A 19,883-nucleotide genomic window follows, 5' to 3' on the forward strand; every position below is an offset into this window, starting at 1 on the left:
CGCCGCGCGCTCGTTTGCTGGCGCTGAGCTCCGGCGGGGCCGCGCTCTCGCCCCGCCGCCGATGCCCGGGCGCGGCGGCTCCGCGCGGCTCCGCGCAGCGCGGCCGGCTGGGCGTGAAGAAGCGGAGCGGCCTGCGAGGAGCAGAGGGGGGTTGCGAGCGGCGCCCAGCCCGGGGGGACGTGCGCCGGGGGGCTCTGGCGCGGCTCCTGCCCCAGGCCGCCGAAGGCTCCCTGGGAGTCACGGGCGAAGGCGCCGCTCGGGGTCCGGCTGCGCGTTTCCCACTCGCAGGCGGGAGGGGCGGCCGGGCGCTGCCTCCGCTGCCTCCGCTGCCCCGGCGGCGGGGAGCCACCGCGCTGCCGGCCCGGCCCCGAGCGGGCTGCTGCCGCCGCCTCTGCCGGGCTCGCCGGGCCGCGGCTCCGAGCGCGGCGGGCTGCGCTGCCCCCCGGCAACACGGGGGTCCGCCTGCCCTTCCCTTCCCTTCCCCGTCCTTCCCTTCCCTCTGCGGGCAGGAGCGGAGGGGGCAGCTCGGATTTTAGCGCTCTCCCTTTTTGCTAATCCTCCATTAGTCTGACCAAAACCAGTCGCCTGGAGCCCGGGAAAGGGGGTTGATCGGCGCTTCCCAAAGCCCCAGCCCTTCCTCGGGAGGGAAGGACCCTTGCTGTGCGGCGGACTGGGAGAAGCGGGCAGAGCCGGTCCCACAGGCAGCGTGTGTGCTGGGAGCACTGGCGGCTGAGGGGGGAAACCAGCAGAGGCGATTCCCGAAGAAGAGATGGGGCAGGAAAGCGTGCCAGCGTTTATCTCCAGATCTGTGCAGTGTAAAAAGGCAACAATGATAGTCTTAAAGCACACTTAGGACGGATGAATGTTGATTTAATTGATTCATTTGGATCGATGTTTTTAAAGTTTCACACCACTGATCTTTCATGCAGTGATGTCTTTAGCAACCAGAGGTCTGACATGAGCCTTCTCGGATTTCATCACCGGGAAACTCGGTGACATCTGACATTATGCAACAGTCTGTGCCGCGGGTAACTTTGGGACTGGGAGTCCAAAACTGGCCAAAAGGTGGGACTGGACCGGCAGGAGAACCACCAGCTTGTTGGGACCGAAAGCCTGAGCTGAAGCCGAAATGCCACGTCTGGAGCAATGGGTCAACAAGCGTAAATATTCCTCGCCAAAGAGCGGGACGAGGAAAAAACGTTCCGCGAGGAAAATAGCCATCCAGTCTTCTCGTGTGGACCCTCAAACACAGCAGGACTGTGAAAGAGAAAGAGAAAAAGAAAGAAAGAAAAAAAGCCAAAGAAAGCCCTCATCTGCCTTGTGCATACACTGCAACGCGCTGATTACAGTCACCACGGTGCGAGTCTCTCCGACTCAGTCAAAGGATGCTGCTTTTCATGGGAATGTGCATTTTCCCCCTGTCCCCGAGAAACATCACTAATTGTTTTTCCCTCCAGGAGTTTCATTCAAAAGTACAAATGAGAAGCGTCACATCTAAACTGTGTGGAGTCGCATATTGCACGGTTCTCGAGTCAGCCAGCTAAAAATAACCTGCCGAGCAGTGTGTACAGCTAGCGTGTGCTTCAGTCTGAGAGAGCCGTGAGATGTGTGCGTGTCTGCACACATTTGTGGATAGCTGGATCTTGCAGGGACGTGTGTGTGTGTGCGTGTGTGTGTGTGTGTGTGTGTGTGTGTGTGTGTGTGTGTGTGTACACGCATTATGTTGACGTACTCGACAAAGTGTGAAAAATATACTTCTCGGGAAACTTGGAGGGAGATGTCATTTATCATTGTACCATCATAATACCACAAATTTTCACTTTTCCATTTTGGATTGCATGTGTTTGTGAGTATTTCACTAGATCAGTGACAGCTCTTTATTTGCATAATTATATGCTCTGGTCTGAAGAGAAAACTAACCCCCAAATTTCATGGGTCACCAAACTGCGACAATCAATGTTTTATCACGTATGCTAAGCAAAACCTAAGGAGCTATATGAAGTTTCTTGGGGAGTTTTTACTCCTCAGAAAATTAAAGATTTTGTGCCTTTTGAATGGATGCAAAATCTTTCCAAGCTCTTTGTAACTGAATTCCGTTTGAAGGCAAAACTAGAGATTAGCACGTAGATCTGGATTTCAAACCCACCAGCTTTACTTCAAAGTAGATTCAGACAAGCAGCTTTATTACATCTCTAAATTTCACCAAGTACTGTAATTTGAATGGGGGTAAAAATAGAAAGCGGCCAAATGTGTAAATGTAGACAATCACCTCCTCTCTCATCAAACCAGTAGTGACCGGTGCACTTAATTTCGTCCGTTTAGAGCAGTTTTTTATTCTTCCCGCTGAGTAGTGTCCCCTCACCCCCACCCGCTCCGCCATCCCGCCCCCATATAAAGAACTAGGTATCCGATATAAATATGAACTAAATCATCTCCCGCGCTGCAGAGTTTGTTCTGGTCCATCAGCTGCACAACAACCGCATGCCCCAGTTATGGTGCACTAAGTTTTGGACGTGACCAAAGCACACTGTTACGCGGGGGAAGGAATTTAGTGAAAATAACTGACCAGCAGCAAAGCCGGTGACACCCCCCTCCCCAACCTCCGGAGCTGGTCTAGTAGAATTTTTCAGCTGCTGTTTTGAGTTCTTGACCAAACCGTGTCCCTGCGCACTCCCGGAGGACCTCCCCGACGTGCAGGTGACCTGCAGCTCTCCGAGCTCAGGGAGATGCGCCGCCCGTGTTTAACATCGTCGATAAACTGAAATTTCTCTGCTCTCCAAGTTGTGACCTTCCTGGGGAAGGGATCTGCGGTTTGCAAGCTTGCGCTTGGGTCCCTCTAAGCTCTTCGATAGCAGAGACTTTTTTAAAGTAACTTTTTTAAAGGGCTTATTTTAAGTAGCGTACATCGTAACGATTTTCTAACCATACAGCAGAGAGAGGCAGCGCCATTGCAGGACCACACAGCTGCATGGCGCTGAGAAGTTGCGTGGGTGGGGAGTCTGGGGAGGAGAAGAGTTTCTGCTGAAGACTCTCATGCTGTTTTACTAAAATCAACTCGAAAACCCTTTTTCTGGAGGAAGTGGGTTTCTAGCACAGATCGGCACCGGCAAAGTTGCGTTAGTTCCGTGCCTCTGCGGGAAAAGTTTTCCCTCCTCGGCGATTCCCAGACGCCTGCTCCAGGCAGGCGCGCCAGGCTCGCACCGCCTTCTCACCTTGCCGAAACAAGGTGAAACATGACTGTGAACTACAAAAATAGTAAAGAAAAGGAGTCTCCCTCCGCCCCCGTCCCCGAGCAGGAGCTGTCTCGCTGTCTGAGCGAGGGAAGAGCCCAGAGGTGCATTAACGAAAAGTCTTGCAGGGCGCTGCTCTGAGACACCCCTCTCGGCGGAGAGCGGCGAGGCGCCAGGGGAAGCGACCCCGCGCAAGGCAGCGCGGGCGCGGAGCCCCGGCGAGCCCGGGCGAGGGGCCGCCGCGCTGCGGCTCGGCCCTCCGCGGCCACCCACCGCCCCCGCGCAACCTGCCAGGGAGGCGCCGTCCGGAGCCACCGACCTGGCGGCGGATGCTCAGGACTAACACGAAACACTGGATTACCTGCCCCCACCTCAGGTCAAGTAAATATGAATATTTCCAGGGGACAGTTCTGCAGGCTGGTTTATCCCGATTAAGACAATAGCGTCACTCATTTCTCACTCTATGCGACGCAGGAGAGAGCTGACCCTTCTGTGGAAAGGCCCGGGTTGTCTTATTTTGTCGTTTCCATTTCTCTTTACTCAAGCCTTGCCTAATCCCCTAATGCCTGGCAAAGGACTGTAGCCAGACTTCTGCCTTCAAACTCCCTCTTTAAAGCTTCTATCTTTGACACAGTTAGATAAATAACCTTTCCTCGCAGATTCCCCCTCCCCACCCCCACTCCCGGGACAGCTTTACGCCTTCTCTTTCTAAGTTTGACTTGCCAAATGATGAAATATTGTTTTGTGTTGTACAGTAAACTACTTGGTATGAGCAGTCTCCGCCACCCACCCCAACGCCCCCCCCTCCCCCGCAACATCCAGGTATGAAAATAACTTCCTCCCCAGTGTTGTGCCCGGTCCTACTTGTCTACGCTGCGCAGAGAAAGCCATTAACATTTCACGGAAATTGCAAATATTTATCTAGTGGCTCATAGCAAATAGCAAGTGAGATGCTGCCAGTTGCTGATCGCTGTTGCCAGCTCCTTCTGATCCTTAGTCCCTTCCTTACACATGTAACATCTACCTTCGCTCCCACTGAGCTTCTTCGGTAATTCAATTAGGAGTGAGTCTTTGATTCGTTCTCAGGTCGGGGGCTAGCTGGATTGTTTGGGAGATTTCCCCACCACAACCCCCTTAAGTGCACTTAAAATTGAGTTTTGGGGCTTTTAAGTGGTTTCCTTTGTACTTTTCTGCCAATTTTGTGTACATCTACTCCTTGGGGGGGTGGAGAGAGCGCCAGAATTATGAGCTAGCGAGATCGTGGGGTGCTGTCTGTATTTCAGGATTTTCCGTGGGCTTCGTGCTCGACCGCTCCGCCGGTTGGTTATTCGGATCAAAGTGACAACTGTTTCCGAAAAAGGGGAGCGCGGACGGGGAAGGAGCCGTCAAACAGAAGCCCCGCCGTCCTCCCCAACACGCTGACTGAGCCTTTCAGGTGCTGGGTAACATAAAGCCCGATCTCTCTCCCGCCTCCTCCCTCCCAGCTCGGGCTCAGCAGTCGGCAACTCAGCCAGAAGTTGCAGCCATGCTCCGAAGTGGCCAACGACCCGGCTGCCCCCCCCGCCCCCCCCCCCCGGCTGCCCCCCGGGCCGGCGGAACCGGCCCCCGCGCCCACCGGGCCGGCGGCGAGGCGGCTCCCGGGGCTCGCGGCGGGCGCGACCCGCCCAGCACCATGGACAGCGCCGCCGCCGCCTGCCCGCGCCGCCCGGCCGGGGCGGCCCCGAGGGACGCGGCTGCCCGGCCCCGGCCCCGGCCCCTGCCCCGGGCGCTGCGCCGCGGGGCTCCGCGCTGCCCGCCCCGCACCTCGCACTTCTTCTCCGCAAGCGCTTCCCCCCGCCCCGCGGCCTCGCCCCCTCCCCGGGGGAGCAGCGCCAGCCCCCCCCTCCCCCGGCGGGGCGGGCAGCGGGGCCCCGGCCTCTGGGCGCGGAGCCGCCGCTGCGGGCCGGCCCGTCGGGCGAGCGCGGGCGGTTCAGGCGGCTCGCTGCTGGCAGCCTCCGCAGAGGCGGCTCCCGAGGCGCCGCCCAGCCTCCCTCGGGGCCGGCGGCACCTTCCTCGGCGGCGAAGCCGAGGGAAGGGAGAAGCGGCAGGAGCCTCCCGCTGCCCTGCCCCGCCGGAGGCCCCCGCCCGCCCCCCGGCCCGGCCCGGCCCCGGGGCTCGGCGCGTCTGGCCGGGGCCGCGCTGCCGCACGCCGCCCTTTGATCACTTCGCTGTCATTTCAGCGAAACACCTAGAGCCCTGCAGCTTGTAAGGCAAAGCTCTTGGCGGGTCTGCTGCTCCCAGGCAGGGGGAGAAGAAGGGGGAAAAAAGAGGTGGGGAAGAAAAAAAGTTCATTGTTTATTAAACTCCTCTCGGCTGCTCTCTGGTGCGCCTCGCCCCCCCCCCCGCCCCCCCCCCCAGCGAGCGGAGGAGGAGCAGGAGGGTTTCAGGCTGAGCCCGGGGTCGTGTGTGGGCACCTCCGCGTCCAAACGGGACCCAGCTCCCTTCTAGCTCTGCTCTGCCGAGGGGGCTCGGAAGAAATCAGTGTGCACAAGCCAGCCTCCGCCGGGAGACACCTGAGCCCCTCTCCGCGCACCAGGCTGCGGGCGCTTCCCCCCGGGGGCGGCGTTTGGCACCCGGCGCCAGGCACTTCGGGGAGCCCCTCCGGGCCCCCTCCCGGCTTCGGGCCCGCTGGAGGGGAGGGCGGCCGGGAATCCGTTTGCTCCGTGTGCTCCCCGCCCGGGAGCCCCGCTGGCCGCGGCTTCCCGGGGGCTGGTTTGAGGAGAGCCGCGCTGCCCCCTCGCCTCACTGGGCGCGTCCCCGTATCGTTTGCGGGCTTTTTTTTTGGGGGGGGGGGGGAGTCTCGAAATAGCGCGTGTCGCCCTCCAGCCACCCTCCCGGAGCTGCCCGTCTGGCCGAGGCCGCCCGCCGGGGCGGGGGAGCTGCGCGGGGCCACCCGGGGCGCGGAGCCGGCGGCAGCGGGCACCTGTGGCGCGCTCCCGCGGCCGGGGCCCGGCGCTCCCGCTGCCCCCTCCCCCGGCTCCCCCAGCGCGGGGGGCTTCGCCCAACGACTTCGGCACGGAGGGAGCCGCCCGCGTCAAAGACTTCACCACAGGCACACGAAACCGAAGGCGTAAATATTTTACAGCGCTGAATATTCATCCAGCAGAGCAGTTTTCCTTCTCCTTTTCTTCGTCTATTCTTTTTTTTCTTTTCTTCTATTTTCATTTTTTTTTAAGGCGAGATGGAAACAGATCCGGTGTCCATTCTGCTGCTTTACTTTGGGCAGGAAAAAGCGCCCCTCGATCTTCAGCGAGCCCTGGGGTCCCCGAGCACCTCGAAAGCAAATGTAAACGCTGGAGTTTCGTTAAGATCTGCCCCAGCTTCTTGGATTCGGCCCCGAAGTGCCCAGATTTAGTTGCGTTTTCTGTTTCTTTCTTTCCTTTTTTTATTTTAAGTCCCTATCACTCTGTGTCCCTTCCCAGGAACGGGGCACTCGCTGCCTCTCAGCCCGAGCCCGTGGAGACGGCGACACCGGTCACCCTGGCTGCGAGCTGGTGCCGCGGGGCTCCGCGCTGCCCTCCTGCCCCGCGCCGCCTCGTCGGGCCGCCCCGCTCCCCGCGGGGCCCCGCGCACTTGGCTGCGCTTTGCGGGAAGGAAATGGGCATTTAAGCGCGGTTTTCGCTGCCCAGGCTCCCCTCTGCGTGGGGAGCACAGAAAGTTTCCCGCACCAGCAAGGCAAACTTATTTTATTTTCTTTCTTGGAGACGGTTTTTCTCTCTTGGAGAGGAAATAAACAAATCTTCCCGAGCGCGAGGAGGAGTCCCGAGACCCCCTCTGCGCTTTCTTCGCCCTCTCTTCCCGCAACCCTTCAAAGTCGTTTGAAATGACTTTTCTTGTCTTTCAGCCATTTGTCAATGTCATATCCACGCTGCCTGCTTAGGGAAAGAAGAGCGAGTGCGCGTTTGTGTTCCTGCGCACACGCCGAGACACCTTTATCCAGCTCGCTGCGGAGGCAGTGACCCGTCCCCGGCAGCCGGGACGGGGCAGCCGGCGGGGAGCAGCCCGCGGCGGGCGGAGGCTCCTGCGGGCGCCTCGCCCCTGCCCGGCCGGCGCAGGCGGCGCCCCGGGGACCGTGAGCGGCCGCAGCCCTCCCGCGGGCAGCGCAGCCGGCGGCTCGCCTCGGGAAGGCGGGGCGGCAACAGCAGGGCACAGGGTCCGGGGGGACCTTCGGACTTGCCCTTCCTCCTGAAAGCCCGTTCCTAGCTGCATGCCCCTTCAGTGCAAGTCAAGCACCCTTCACTCACCAGCTAACAGTGCCCTGAGTGTTTTGCACGGCGAAAGAAGAGGGGGGATCCAACCTCCTAAGATGCTGATAAGTCTTCAGGAAACATTCAGAGTGCTTGAGTGTCTCGCGTGAAGCCCACCGCCGAGTGAGAGGAGCTCACCTGGCTGGGAAGCAGCTCTCGGGCGAGGCAGGGGTGGCTGGGGCGCTTGGCGACTTGCGAAGCGCCGAGCCCTCCTGGTGGCATCTGCCCCACGGAGTTTTTCTCTGAAACGAATACCTGGCCGGTCTTGACTGGCCAGAAATTTAAAGCCAAGGGCAGGCGCAATTCCGGCAGAAGGGCAATTGCCACAGCTCCCTCCTCACCTAGATGAAGTTTTTTTTCCCCAGAAAGGTACAGGGGATTTGTTAGCGTTTAAGGAACTAGAGTTAGAACAAAAGCCAAAGTCTTTAGCATATAAGTTTTCATTATCAGCTTTCAACCTTGCAAAACTAGAGCCATTTGCTTAACTTAATCCGTAACATATGTTTGCAACAGTAGCAGATTTTTTTGGGTGTGTGTGGTTTGGAGCTGATCAAGTTGTAAATTTTCCGCCTCAGGTTTTCAGCGCCTCCTAGTTACAGCCTAACACCTATTGAGCGCGAGAGAGACTCCACAAAGATCCCACAGCACCAAATCCAAATAATCCGATCCAAATCCCTAATAAAGTTTACCGATCAGGCCATTCAAACTCCTTCGGATTCGTGCTACTGAGAAAGGATCTGCCACATTTCTGAGAAAATGAGTTCAAATGAGCAATTCAGCATCATCTTCGTCTTGTCTCAGCTGCAAGAGCGCTCTGGAAGACAGCGTCTGATGATTCACTGTTTACTATTACTTTTTCCCTTCTCATAGGCCACTTTCCTGAAGGTATCGCTGGAATGATGCAAATGATGGAAACCTCCCGGTTCAATTAATAATAGTAACAACAACAACAGCGCTAGTGATGGCAATACTATAGCCTGCAGCCCGATGTCTAAAATACAATTCATTCTTTGTCGGTGTTGTCTCCTCAGATAACTTTACAAATACTTGTCCTGCAAGAAGAGAATTTCTTCTTTACAAAACGGCTCGATTTGATTCTTTAAATACAAGAATTGGAATGAAATCCTAACAAGGCGATGACTGAGTTAGGAAAATACCCCCTCGCCCCCTAGTATTTAGCGTTATTAATCTTTACCTTGGTTATTGACACTTGCCTTTGAAAAAATACGCAGGATGTCTCACAGTCCTAAAAAGATCAAAGGCCTATGTTTGATTTTAGGGCATTTGCACTTCAAATATGTCATAATTGTTTTGATCGGTTAATGACAGAGTGACACGAAGGCTAACTCTAGATGACGTGCTTATATTGCCATTGAAACTGGACCTGGGGACGCCTTTCCCTGCACCGCCGGCAGATGAACCCCGGCCTGCCGGGCCGCGCCGTTAAGACAGGCAGACGCGGCCCGGCTAGGCAGGGGCGCCGGAGGCACTGCGGGAGGCGCCTGGGGATACGCGCGGGCAGAGAGGAGCGTCTATCCCGGCTTCTCCCGCGGCGCGGGGACCCCAGGCAGCGAGCGAGCGGCGCGGCTCCGCGCCCGCCGCCGCCTCCCGCCGCGCTCTGCACGGGGCCGCTGCCGGCGCCGCCGCTGTCCCGCGGCCGCGCTGCTGCGCGCGGGGGCGGGCGCGGCGAGCCGCGGGTGCCGAGAGGCCGAGCGCCATCTAGCCCCGGCCGCGGGAAGCGGCGCACCCGGGCGCGGCGGCGGCGGCGGCCGCGGAGCGGGGCGCGCGGCGCGGAGCGGGGCGGAGCGGGGGGGCCGCGGCCGCGCCCCGCCGGCCGCGGCGGCCCGGGGCTGGGGGAAGCGCTGCGGGGGCTGCGCGGCCCCGCTCGGCTTGCGGAGGGACAGCTCCGCTCTTTGTCCTTCCTCTGCCCCTCTGCCCGTCAGGGTAATCCGCTTCTCCTCCTTTTTTAACAAATTCCGTGCGAGCAGTCTCCGCGGCACGCGGACCCCTGCGCCGGGGCAGGCGGGCGGCGCGCACCTGCCTGGCAGTCATTAACCTCCGGGACCCACCGTCCCAGCTAGTGTCTTTAAGGGGAAACGTTAACGCAAAATAAATAAATAAATAAATAAATAAATAAATAAATAAATAAATAGTGAAACGTCTCCTTGGCGTTATAATAGGAAGCAATGGCGCGTTCAGAATATAGACCTGGATGCGCCCGGAGAGCCACGGCGATTTGTTAAGGCAGCAAGAGGAACTAAACAGATTGCTTTAAGTGTTACTTGATAGCAGCAGCAGTGCCTCGGATGAAACTTAGAAACTGAAAATGCTCTTATCTACACACAAGCAAACAAATAAACAAACAAACTTTGTCGGCTATTTAGAGCCTGCTCTCAAAGCAAGCAAAACAAAGATAGAATATATTAAAGGTCTCCTTTAGTCCCTGTCTTGTGACCGGTCACCTTTATTTTGGAAACTTCTAGGGATCCTAGCGAAAAAATTAAATGCTTCTACTCCGTGTTCACATTGTTTCTGCAAAATTAAACCACGGCATCGGTGATCTGTCGACATTGTAGCTCGTCTGCAAGTATACCTGAAGCTTTAATACTAAATAGGAGTCATTATAAATTCTCCCTCTAAATCGTCGTCTGTGTATTTGGAAGAAAATGACTAACACAAATACATGCCTAAGTATTAAAATATCTTTATTGTCAGGTTATTTTCAAATTTTACTTCACAATTTCAAAAATTTTCAATCACATACAGATACTTCCTAACACAAAACCATGTCATTTTCTGCTCTACAATATTGCTTTTGTTGTTTGGGCTTTTTAATAAGTTATTGATTCAATGTTTTGTCTACATCAGAGTGCTAAAATGCTACTGCAGGTCTCCCTAGGCTCTTTTCTCTCTCTTTCTCTTTCTCTCTTCTTCCCTTCTCTTTCTTTCTTTCTCTCTTTCTCTCTCTTTCTTTCTCTCTTTTTATTTCTTCTTTCCTTCTCATTCTCTCTTTGCCACAGTGCCGGAGGCATTATTTTCCTAATCACATTTGTGATCTATTTCTACAAATGTTATAAAACAGAGAGAGAGCAAAGAGGTATGCCTAACTTCTTAGTAGTCGCTTATGGATGCTCTTAAAATGGGGGGTCTCAGCTAAAAAACCCAGGGAGCTCTGCCTCTCCCTGATGCGGCTTCCCGCACGCCATGTATCTGTGTCATGGTGCAGAAACGATGACATTAGCATTTAGATAATAGCAGTATGAAACTATTCCGACAGGTTACCACATGTCGCCGGGCGCCGTGGATGACAGCAGCTCCGCGAGGCAGCCTCTCGGCAGCAGGGCCGGGGGCGAGGGCTCCGCGGGAAGCGCGTGGCAAGGAGGCTTGAGGCGAGCCACTGGGCGCAGTCCCGCTCGCCCTGGCGGTCCCCGTCTGTCCGTCGGCCCCGCGGTCCCTCTCGCAAGCTCACAGCAGCTCCTGAAGTTCAGAGGCGACCCATAGGCAGGGGCACTGGAGGCTTGGATTGAAATCAGGCTTTAACTTCTGGGCTCTTATTACATCGCACACTTCACCGTCAAGGTTTCCTTAAACATTAAACCTTCTCCAAGATAGGGAACCCAGCTGTTTAATTTAGCATTGATTTATTGCTTTTAAAAGTAAATTTACACACATGCCAGCAGCACTCCGTTTTGTTTCCCCAGACCCAGAGATTTATTTTCTGCTTAGCGCTTGTCTGACAAAACAATGTCCTTTAACTTTATTACACATCGATGAGGAAATCTGTCTTATTTTTGGCTGGATTTATTGCTCTGTTACTTGTGGAGACTTTTTGTGATACAGCAAAAGCTAAGGTCAGAAAATACACACAAAATGAAAGGCAGGCAGAGAAGCAAACACCGATAAAGGTAGCAGCAGTTAGTTGATGATGTTATCGCCTCTGTTAGCGTCCATCTGCAGCCAGGATCACAATTAGAAAAGGGAAAATCATTTTAATTTGGAGCATGCAGGTAGTTTTTTATGGTGATGACAGGCTCTTCCTTCAATTGCAGGAGTAAAAGGTCTCTAATATCTCATGGCTCTTTGCAGAGACAGCTTGGAAAATGTATCTATAATTATTGAAGGGAAAAAATACAGGGTTATCCATACCATGCTGCCTTACCTCTGCGCAGTAAACTCCCAATTACCAAATCTATGTGATGGCTGAACTCAGGGGAATTAGGATGTACTTTGAAGCAGCTTTTACGGTACACTTCATCTACGTTTTGGTTTTCTTTAGTTCTCATTAAAAGGCCACTTTCTTCTTTTCACTGATATACTGTCTTTGTGTCCTTCATTTCACACTCTCGGAAAAAAAAAGTTCTCACATCTTATCGGGGGGGGGGGGGTGAGGGAGGGAGGCAAAATAATAATAATAAAAAAAACTGTGGGCTGGATTTCTTATTCTTTCCCTTTTTTCGCTCTTGGTGCAAGTCTTTCATTTTAAAGCAGGGGTTGTTCTTACTAACGAAAGGTCCCTCGATAAAAGTGCGAACGGAGGGATATTCTAGCAATATTTAGAAAGTAAAATAAGAGCTGGACACAGTGTGAACAAATCTTCCTCTCTCTTTCTTTCTTTCTTTTTTTTTGTGCGTGTGTTCCGTGCTTGGTCTCACAAACTGATTTCTCAGAGAGGCATTTAATAATCACTTTAGAGATGTTCAAATGAGGACACTCGCTCTTTTCTAGTAAGAAGTAAAGATGTGACAGGTTTTGTTATCAGGGGTATAGTGAGAGCTTTGTAAGATAGTCCCTTTCTTTCCCATAAATACACCATCCTTAAATAAAGACCCCCTGTCTTAAAGCGTGACTCTCCCTGCTGGCTCTGTCCACTTTCTGTCCGGTGTGTCCACATAAATCCAAACTGCGTGTCACTTAACATATTTTAATGATTTTACCAACCCAGGAAGGTTTTTTCCTTTAGGAAAATGGACATTACTTTTCTGGGCGAAACCCCACGCCCGCCTCTCCTCGGACAAACCGCCGTGGCAGAGAAAAGGAGCCGCAGCCCCCGCCGGGCAGAGGGGGACGCGGCGGCGCGCTGGAGATCCGCCCGCTCCTGGCGGCCGTGTGCGGGCTGCCCGCGGCGGGGGGGGAAACCCGGGGAGCGGCCTGCCGCCCCGAGCGGGGCCGGGGCCGGGGCCGGGGCCGGGGCCGGGGCCTCCCCGCGCCGCCGCCGGCACGCAGGCTGGCGCCGTCCCCGCGCCGCCGCGGACACGCGGGGACGCGGCCCCACGCGGCGCGGGCAGCGCTAGGCCCCGGGCGCCGGGGCGGCTCGGGGAGCCGCTGCGCGGGGGAGCGCGGGCCTTGCGCGGCCGGGGGTGTGCGGCCCCGGCGGCCCGGCCCCACGCGGGGCCGCCCACTCGCGGGGCCCGGCGGCGGCTGCGGGCGGCCTGCGGGCGGGCCCTGGCGCTGGAAGGCGGAGGGCCTGGGAGCCCTTTGCGGGGAGGGAGCCGAGGGCCAGCCTGGGTGCGAGCGCAACATCTGCAAAACATTCAGGCAGCTCGTTCAGCAGAGAGCCCGGCCCTTCACTGCAGAAATCATAAAAAGACACTGATGGTTACAGACCCCGGTTCCTCCCCGCACCCCCGGCAGGGCACAAAGCTGAGCGGAGGAACCCGCGGGTGAGCAGCGGCTCCCAGGGCGCCTCGGTCCCCGGAGCGGGTGGGCAAAGGTGCGAGCAGGGGAAGGAAAACGTGCAGCAAGTTGGCTCATACTTCCCAGGCAGCTGGTCTGAAGGGAAGAGGGGACGTGTTGGGGACGCAGGTAAATGAAGTCTAAGCTGGAGCGTTATTCACCATAGCATCCGGGGCTGTGCGTGCGCACCGTTCCGCCTTGAAATGCAATTAAATTACAGCAAATTCCTCTTTAAATAATATCGTTGGGAATCCTTCTTTAAGATTCAAGGATGTGTGAGGTTAAGTAGCTTTTAAAACGTCAGTTCTAAATGGCTTATGCAATGAATAGCTACCTTCAAATCCTAAAACCATTATAAATATGCTATACATATGGATGCCAGTTTATCTCTACATATTTCTTTTTAAAATGAGGGAAGCATTCATAAAAAGCTACTCGGAACACTTTATTTTAGGAAAGCAGATGTTAATTTTTTCACGTATCATTTTATGAGCAAGTACATGTGTAACATTGGAAAGCATCCAGAACGCCTCTATTATTTGCTAAATGACTGTTAGTTGAGGCATATTATTCTCGGCATAACCAAGGTATAGGTTATATCAATAAAATAAACATCTGTGATTTTAGCAGGAGAGGTAAAAATTTTTTTAAGAGTTCCTATAAAAGTGGAAAAAGCATTTGTGTCGAGAGAACACACCTGCAAAGGAGTAAATTGGCTATTTATACTGCTATATAGGAAACAGGCTGTCTGCTGTACAGCAAAAGGAGGTTACAAAACTCCGCGAGAAAAATGTGATCCTCACTGTAGCTTTCTGCGCGACGTGCTAACATATCCTGGGCACTAGATTAAAAGCCCTGGGATGTTTTGTAGGCAAGAATTGGTCTCTCTTCAACGGCCCAGTGTTTAGCTCTCAGGAATGTATTAGCCACAGTTTCCTCCTGTCAGTGTTTAAGAGTTCCTAGAGACTTCAAGGGGTTGGCTTTTCTCCTCTCCATGCCAAAATATCTGTGAGGTATGTTCGTGTTTGCGAGGAGTTTTACGAGGGCGTGAGTACATAGGAGAAGCTAAGCGTAACGCATTGGCATAATAATTAACCGTATGCAATATTTATTGTTCTGTGATGTTTGTTGTCAGGAAGGCAAATGCGCTCAATTGAGGTTTAACAAATACGAGTGTTATTGACCAAATATAGTGAATAAATATGCATATGTATTATTTATCTACGTACACATGTATACACACAAGCAGGAGCGTCTCATTACTAAAGATTAGGGGAGCTGTCTGCAACCCAGAGGCAGCAGCGACTGCTCCTGCCTCTCAGCCCTGCCCTATGTTAAGAGGCCGGGGAGGGGGGGTTTAACATAAAATGCTGCAGATATGAAAAATAGGTCACCAATAAAATTGGGCTCAGCATGGAGCATAATTGTAACAAAATGCCGCTGCGTAAACCCGAGGAGCTGGCGGGCTGCGGTGGCCGAGCCGCGGGAACCATCTGGTGCGCGTTAAAGGCGGTGCTGTGAACACCGCTGAGAGCCGAGGCGCTCTCGGCCCCCAGGGGCCTGCGAGCCCTGCAGCCGCCGGCGCGCGGAGGTGCGCGGAGGCGCGCGGAGGCGCGCGGCGCGGGGCAGAGCAGGCGGGGGGGCGGCGCGGCGCGGCTGGGGCCGCGGAGGGCGGCGCGGCGCAGGGCCCGGCGGGGGCAGGGGCAAGGCCCGCGCCCGGCCGCTCGCTCTGACGTGATAGGGTGGCCACGGGTGACGTCACTGCACATCAGCGCCGCGCAGCAAACGTGACCCAGGCGGGAGCTCATCTGGTTCCCATCACTTGCGAAGTTTCTCTCCTCCCTCCCTCCCCCCTCTCGCTCTTCTGCACTCAAGTAAGCACGCACCGCTCCGCTCCGCTCCGCACCTCCCCGCACCGCCCCGCGCCGCCCCGCCCCGCGGCCCCCCCGGCTCCTGCCCCGCGGAGCCGCAGCCCCTCGGCGCGGGGGCAGCGCGCAGGCACCGCCCAACGCCCCCGAGGGGCACTGCCGGCGGCGGCCCTCCGAGCCCTGCCTCCCTCCCCTCCTCCTCCGCCGCCGCCGAGCTCCGCTGCTGCGGGACGCCCCCTGCGCCCCGCCGGCCCCGCTGCCCGGACGCGGCTCCCGGCGCCGCCAGGCGCCCCGGCCCCCCCGTTCCTTGCCTATTTGCAGCCGTGGCTCGTCCGCGCAGGGCAGCGGCAGGGCCCGCGGCGCCGGCTCCTCGGCCCGCCGGGGGCACTTACCCTTCCCCGGGCCGGGCCGCGCTGCTCGCCCGCTCCTCTCCGCTCCTCTCCGCCGGCCGCCGGCGCGGCCGCCTCGGCTTCACGCACCCGCCGCGGCGGCTCCTCCTGATAAACCTGCTGCCGGTGGGGGCCCGGCGCAAGGAGCAAAGAAATCAAAACTCTTTCTCTCTCTCTCTCTCTCTCTTTTTTTTTTCCTCCGGGCTGCATTCCCCTCTGACCGCTGCCTTCTTTAATGATGGGAGCTATGTTTCTTCCCTGGGAGTCATTCGTGGGGATTTTTTAGGTGGAAAGGCGTTTCTGCGGAGTTATTTTGGAGCAGGGACCAGTGCCCTATATCCAGAGGCTTTGAGTGAAGTGCAGATTGAGACATATCGGGTTCCCTATAAAAGGATCATTTCTTGTGGGAGGTTGGACACGAAGTTTGGACTCGTGACTTGCATTCCTGAGAGACATGCATATTTTAAAACAACAAAGCAAGCTCGGAAGAAGGCTTAGAGGAGGGGAGAGGGAGGAAAAAAAACTTGGAAAGAAGTTACTAAGTGACAAACATCTGTCAACATGGACCAATTTGTAAAGCTCTCTGGAAAAAAAGTACCTGACTAGGGTTTTTTATCACTTCAGGGAGCCGCAGCTACTTTGCTGGAAGTTTGTGCGACTCTTCAGTCCCAGCAACGCCATTCAGAAGTGTAGTTTGGCTCAAATCTCGAAGTTTAAAGAGTTTTCTGGCCTTTAGATATAAGTCCCTACTCCTTCACTGGCTCTTTGTGTAGAACAGGTTTCAGTGTTTCAAAAGAGATTTGACCCAAAAAGTAACCCAGAGGAAAAAGCAGAAGCAAAGCAAACACGGAGAAATTGCCTCGTCTGTCTGTTTAATAAAGTCACCGGTACATTTGACGCTGTAGCAAAAAGAATGGCTAAAAGAGGAGGCAAAGCAAAAAAAAAAAAAAAAAAAAAGAGCAGCCCGGGCTTGCTGCACGGGGTGAGCGGTGGGAAGGGGAGCCCGAGCGGCGCCGGGCCCCACGCAGCCCCACGGCCGAGGGAGGGAGGGCAGCAGCTCCCTCGGCTCCGCGGCCCGGTGAAAAAGAGAAAAGGGGGAATAAAAGAAAAAAAAAGATGGGGGTGGAGAACCCACCCAAGAAGTAGCAGGCAGGTTTGGGGTGTCTTTGGCTTGTTTTGGCTGTGGTTTTTCACGGTGGTGCGGAGCAGCGAGTGGAGGTTCACTGTGCAGATCCCACGGATAAATGTGTTTCTCTTAGAGGTTTGGAGACAAAAGGAGAGGAGGCCTAGTGGTGAGCTGGATATCTCTGTTAGTTGTCAGCGCAGGTCCGCGGGCGGGCAGGGAATGCTAATCAGCCCTCGGCGGCGGGTGCGGGCTGCCCGGCCCTGACACACGCACACACACGCACACGCACAGGCACACACACGCACACACAACCTCGGGGTCTCCGAGCCACACACACACACACACACACACACACACACACACGTCTCACTTCTCGGCGAGCACAGGGATCGATAGTGACCTCACGGTTTGGCCAATGCTTTATTTATTTGGCCGAGCAATGATATTACCAGCCTTAAACGTTATATACAGCAAATGTCTTCCTAAATCAACACAATAGGATAGCTCACAGCTACCAGCCTGCCTCTCCTCCGAGGAGCCGGTCTCCCCTCCTTTCCTAGCCTTTCTCTTTTTCTTTCCTCTTTTTTTTTAACAACTGGAGATATTTTATACCCTGTAGTTTTGGATTTGATCCATTGCTTTAAGCTTGATGGAGGGTTCCGCAGACAAGGAGATGTATATACACTATTATACAGCCATCACTGAGATTACTAACAGTGAGTCTCTTGTCAGCCAGACGGTCCTGCTTTGAAACACTACTCACATTATCCTGATTTTTCAAAATCGGGGGTAAGGGAAGGGAGGGGAGATACAATTTCCCACTGTCCCCTTTGTTAATTGTTTTCTTTCCCCGCAATTATATTTGTAACCCGGTTGGGCCCGTTTCACGTTGTGTCTTTGTATTTCTAGTGGAAACCACGCGGGGTGGGAGAAAAGACCCTGACATCCCCCCGCTCTTCCTCGCCCTCGGTGTGGACGGGCCCCCGGCCCGCACCGCCCTGAGCGCCAGGGTGAGGCCCCCCCCGCGGCCGCCTCCCCCGCAGCAGCGCCGGGCACCGCACCGCCCGCCCGAGTGGCAGGGCGGGGGCCGCCCTCCCCCCCACCAGGTCTATTTCATTTTATTGTATTTTATTTTTTCAGGTGGCTGCACCTTGCACCGGAGCAGCCACGGCAAAATGTCCAGCGCGATCTTAGACACACTTAAGAAAAGGAAAAAAAAATCCCAGTCATCACTGAGGCCTTCAGAAAAAGAGAAAGAGAGAGGGAGGGAGGGAGGGAGAGGGGGGCAGGAGCCGTAATAGGGGAGTCACCTTGGCCAGTGGTCGCCTTTGTGATCTTTGCAGTTTCCGCCTTATTCTCCAGCTATTTGGCGCTGAATGTCCTGTGCGATCAGAAGGGAGAAGGGGTAGGTGCTGAAATATTAAGGGAGTATTTAAGCCCAAAGCCTTCAATGAATGAAGAAGGGAAAAAAAAAAGTTGGAAAATGGATTCGCTGACAAGTAAGGATAATAAATGAGAGGCGCTTTCAGATAGATATCTCAGACGTGAAATTGCACCCAGCTGGTTGTGTAAGCAAACAAATAGTTTCATGTTAGGGACTCTCGACTTGTGGCTTGATGAATAGAACACGACAGAGGTAAATGGCTCTTTAACTCATTTAGGAATAAAACTCTGTGGCTTCCTAAGTAAAAGACCTGGTGACGCCATGGATCCTGAGCAAGCACTTTAACAAGAGTTTTATTAGTTTCCACTTGTATTCTCAGATCTCCCCTCTCGCTCTCCTCCTCCCTTCCTTCTCCCTCCTCCTTTTTATTTCTCTGTCTCTCCCTCTCTCTTTCTTTTTTTTGGCCCTCAAACCTTCTCGCGTAAGGACTCCCCCAGGCCACCTGGGCTGGGAAGCCCGGCCGGCTGCACGGCAGCAGGGCAGGGCTCGGCCGCACAGGGCTTGGTGGCAACCACGAGCGGGGGCTTGGAAATGCTTTTATTTATCGCCCTTACTGCGCCCCGGAATCACTGCAAAACACTCATCCTCGGCTGCTCTGACCCGCTGGGGATTAGAAAGGCGGGGGGTGGGGGGAATCTCACGTCAAAGTCACTGACTGTGAAGCCAATTAGAAAAGGAGCCTTTTAAAACAAATATATAGATACATTTTGTGGAGATCATGCCGTTTCTAAAATTAGCCCCAAGCCGGTGGAAAGAAACTGGGAAAGAAGTGGGAAGAGGGGGAGACCGAGCCTCATCTCTCCCAATAAAGCTCAAAGTAGACAGGATTAAGGATCGGGTCTGCTAAAAACGCTATTCCGGGACTCAAAAACTAACCCTTTGAGTAGTCAAAATGCTGCATGAAACCGGAGGAAGCACATGCACAGTCCGGGTAATAGCCGTGCCCGTGTCATTAGGGACATTGTTTCTCGGTGTCTGAGCCCTTCATCGCTGGTGGCGGAGCTGCGACACGCAGCCTAGCCGCGTCCGCCTGTCCGTCCGTGCGTCCGTCCCCTCCAGCAGGGCTGCTCTGCGAGACGGCTGCAGTGCAGGCGTGCTCGCCTGGCAGCTCCTCGGGGGCACCTTCCCCGAGATCCCCTTCTGATTTATAAGCGGAGCTTGTGTCTACATCCACAACAGTTTAAATCTACTTCAAAGGAGTTAAAGTTCTCAGACGCTCAGTGAGTGTTTTTGCTGAAAAGGGAACGTCTGACTTTCATATGTCACAGGTAATTTTTAAAAAAAGGCAGAGACTTTGTATTAAGCCCTTTCCATCTGCTAAAATATGTATTTCTCTTTGTGTTGGGAGCCAGACGGAGTTTCCTTCGCATGAAACAAAGTAGAATGTACTTTTCTTGTATTACTTTTGCTGTCACTTAAAATGACCCCAAGCCACAGGCATTCGATAAAACGCTTTCCGTATAAGACCCATTATTTACTTGGTAGTAGAAGAGGTGTTTTTTTTTCTTTTTTTCTTTTTTTTGCATATAGGCGACCCCGCTTCATTATTAAGCTCGCCGCTTTTAGTGGTGTTAAGTGTGCAATGAAAAAGGTCACTTACGGTGGAGGTTGGGTTCGGTTTGCGTTTTTTCCCCTTTTAAATCCCGACTAATTTCGGGGGGCTCGAGAGAGGCCGGGGCTTCCCTCTGCCCTCCCGGCGCTGCGGCGGCTTTCCCCCCGCAGGGCGAGGCGGCCGAGCCCGCACCGCCGCGGCCGGGGTGGGGGGGACCCGGCCGGGACCTCCGCGGCCGCCCGCGCACAGGGCCGCCGCGCCTAGGCCGGCCGCCCGCGACCCCCTGCACCTACCATCCACGTACCGCACCGAGTG

The 19,883-nt window shown here is 55.0% G+C and overlaps 1 long non-coding RNA gene across 1 annotated transcript; it reads right to left on the reverse strand.

Annotated features, from left to right (window-relative positions):
- Window positions 1-10,200: 10,200 nt before the first annotated feature.
- Window positions 10,201-16,292, reverse strand: LOC135324269 (uncharacterized). Its single transcript, XR_010385632.1, has 2 exons — window positions 15,450-16,292; window positions 10,201-11,622 (listed from the first exon to the last, which is right to left on the reverse strand). It is a non-coding gene; the product is annotated as an uncharacterized LOC135324269 (long non-coding RNA).
- Window positions 16,293-19,883: the final 3,591 nt, after the last annotated feature.

This window comes from Dromaius novaehollandiae, chromosome W, assembly GCF_036370855.1.
Source record: "Dromaius novaehollandiae isolate bDroNov1 chromosome W, bDroNov1.hap1, whole genome shotgun sequence".
NCBI lineage: Eukaryota > Metazoa > Chordata > Aves > Casuariiformes > Dromaiidae > Dromaius > Dromaius novaehollandiae.